The sequence below is a fragment of the Notolepis coatsorum genome (assembly GCF_963971535.1).
Source record: "Notolepis coatsorum genome assembly, chromosome: 1".
In the NCBI taxonomy this organism is placed as follows: Eukaryota; Metazoa; Chordata; class Actinopteri; order Aulopiformes; family Paralepididae; genus Notolepis; species Notolepis coatsorum.
Genome location: NC_140165.1, coordinates 122939361 through 122943280, shown reverse-complemented (window position 1 = coordinate 122943280; position 3920 = coordinate 122939361).

Here is a 3920-nt window from a genome sequence, read left to right as displayed (position 1 = left end):
TACTGAGGGAGGTCCTTAGACCACACCCCCTTAGTCCCGAAAAATTTCAAAAACTCGGAAAAGTCAGACATTTTTCGAAGAGTCCGAAAAGTCAGAGAAATTTCAAAAACTCGGAAAAGTCCGAATTTTTTTTAAAAGTCGGAAAGTCCGAAAAATTTCAAAAACTCTGAAAAATCCGAAAGATTTTAAAAACTCGGAAAAGTCCGAAAATTAGGTCTGTTTTACTGAGGGAGGTCTGTTCTACTGAGGGAGGTCTGCTCTCTGTTTTCGTTGGTTCGTTTTTTTGCGTTCGTTTTCGTTTTAGTTCGTTTGTTTTTTTTGCGTTCGTTTTCGTTTTAGTTCGTTCGTTTTTTTGCGTTCGTTTTCGTTTTAGTTCGTTCGTTTTTTTGCGTTCGTTTTCGTTTTAGTTCGTTTGTTTTTTTGCGTTCGTTTTAGTTCGTTTGTTTTTTTGTGTTCGTTTTTGTTTTAGTTTGTTTGTTTTTTGTGTTCGTTTTTGTTTTAGTTTGTTCGTTTTTGTGCGTTTGTTTTTTTGCGTGCATTTTTTTGCGTTCGTTTTCGTTTTTGTTCGTTCGTTTTTTTTCCTGTTTTCTTGTGCGTTCGTTTTTTTGCGTTCTTTTTCGCTTTCGTTTCATCGTTTCATCGTTTTCGTTTTAGTTCGTTTTTTTTTTCTTCTTTTTTTGTGTGTGTTTGTTTTTTTTTTGTTCGTTTTCGTTTTCGTTCATTTTCATTTTCGTTTCATCGTTTTCGGTTTCTTTCGTTGGTCCTCACCTGGTGGATGTGTCTTTAACCCTTTCACTGCCACACGACAGAAGGTTAACCGCGGAGCTAATGATGCTAATGATGGAGCATCACCGTCGGTTGTGTGATAGTAAAGGGCTAACCTTCTGTATTGTCACCGGCTGTCGTGTGGCAGTGTGCAGTCTGTAGTCTGTGTGTAGTCTGCACTCTACTGAGGGAGGTCTGCTCTACTGAGGGAGGTCTGCACTAGTTATGGAACAGTCTCCCACGGCACATGAGGTCTGCTGCCCACCAGACCCTACAGAGTCTTAAAACACAGCTGGAGACTCGCCTGTTTTTATTGGCGTTCTGAGGCTCGGTAAAGCCACACATCCCTTGGTCGTGTCGTGATTGTTTTTATTTTTAAACTTCATTGTAGTTATATGACTTTGTGTGTGTAGTGTACTGTATTTTATATTTCTTTTTTAGTATTTCTGTTTTTGTATCGCACGGCACTTTGGTACAACTTCGGTTGATTTTAAATGTGCTATAGGAATAAAGTTGACCTTGACCTTGCTGTTGTGGGAAAAGACGACGGGGAAGGAGGGAACGAGGGTTATTCATTTGCATCAAGCCACGGATGTCCCCGTTCCAAAATGCTTTTACTCTCAGGTCCGAGCTGTCTTGAGCCCCCACCCGCCACCCGCCACCCCCAACAACACCCCACCCCCCCGACGCCTCAGTTACTGCTGACCAGTGAATCTGTAATCATTTTGATCGCTTGATTAATATATTGATCGGTTTATTCGGCGACAGTGTGTGCAAAGTGAAGATTTATGGATTTTAGCCAAGATGGCAAACACTCCACGATGAGGGAGAGGGGGGGGGGGGGGGGGGGCGCTCCTTAAAACACTCCAGGAGGGGGGAGGGGCCGCTGTAACAGATACTACAGACTGTAACAGATACTACACACTGTAACAGATACTACACACTGTAACAGATACTACACACTGTAACAGACACTACACACTGTAACAGACACTACACACTGTAACAGATACTACACACTGTAACAGATACTACAGACTGTAACAGATACTACACACTGTAACAGATACTACACACTGTAACAGACACTACACACTGTAACAGATACTACACACTGTAACAGATACTACACACTGTAACAGATACTACACACTGTAACAGACACTACACACTGTAACAGATACTACACACTGTAACAGATACTACACACTGTAACAGATACTACACACTGTAACAGATACTACACACTGTAACAGACACTACACACTGTAACAGATACTACACACTGTAACAGATACTACACACTGTAACAGACACTACACACTGTAACAGACACTACACACTGTAACAGATACTACACACTGTAACAGATACTACACACTGTAACAGATACTACACACTGTAACAGACACTACACACTGTAACAGATACTACACACTGTAACAGATACTACACACTGTAACAGATACTACACACTGTAACAGACACTACACACTGTAACAGATACTACACACTGTAACAGATACTACACACTGTAACAGATACTACACACTGTAACAGACACTACACACTGTAACAGATACTACACACTGTAACAGATACTACACACTGTAACAGATACTACACACTGTAACAGATACTACAGACTGTAACAGATACTACACACTGTAACAGATACTACACACTGTAACAGATACTACACACTGTAACAGACACTACACACTGTAACAGATACTACACACTGTAACAGATACTACACACTGTAACAGACACTACACACTGTAACAGACACTACACACTGTAACAGATACTACACACTGTAACAGATACTACACACTGTAACAGACACTACACACTGTAACAGATACTACACACTGTACACACTGTAACAGACACTACACACTGTAACAGATACTACACACTGTAACAGATACTACACACTGTAACAGATACTACACACTGTAACAGATACTACACACTGTAACAGATACTACACACTGTAACAGACACACTGTAACAGACACTACACACTGTAACATATACTACACACTGTAACAGATACTACACACTGTAACAGACACACTGTAACAGACACTACACACTGTAACAGATACTACACACTGTAACAGATACTACACACTGTAACATATACTACACACTGTAACAGATACTACACACTGTAACAGATACTACACACTGTAACAGACACTACACACTGTAACAGACACTACACACTGTAACAGATACTACACACTAACAGATACTACACACTGTAACAGATACTACACACTGTAACAGACACTACACACTGTAACAGATACTACACACTGTAACAGATACTACACACTGTAACAGATACTACACACTGTAACAGATACTACACACTGTAACAGACACTACACACTGTAACAGATACTACACACTGTAACAGATACTACACACTGTAACAGACACTACACCCTGTAACAGATACTACACACTGTAACAGACACTACACACTGTAACAGATACTACACACTGTAACAGATACTACACACTGTAACAGACACACTGTAACAGATACTACACACTGTAACAGATACTACACACTGTAACAGATACTACACACTGTAACAGATACTACACACTGTGTAACAGATACTACACACTGTAACAGACACTACACACTGTAACAGATACTACACACTGTAACAGATACTACACACTGTAACAGACACTACACACTGTAACAGATACTACACACTGTAACAGATACTACACACTGTAACAGATACTACACACTGTAACAGATACTACACACTGTAACAGACACTACACACTGTAACAGATACTACACACTGTAACAGATACTACACACTGTAACAGACACTACACCCTGTAACAGATACTACACACTGTAACAGATACTACACACTGTAACAGATACTACACACTGTAACATACACTACACACTGTAACAGATACTACACACTGTAACAGATACTACACACTGTAACAGATACTACACACTGTAACAGACACTACACACTGTAACAGATACTACACACTGTAACAGACACTACACACTGTAACAGATACTACACACTGTAACAGATACTACACACTGTAACAGATACTACACACTGTAACAGATACTACACACTGTAACAGACACT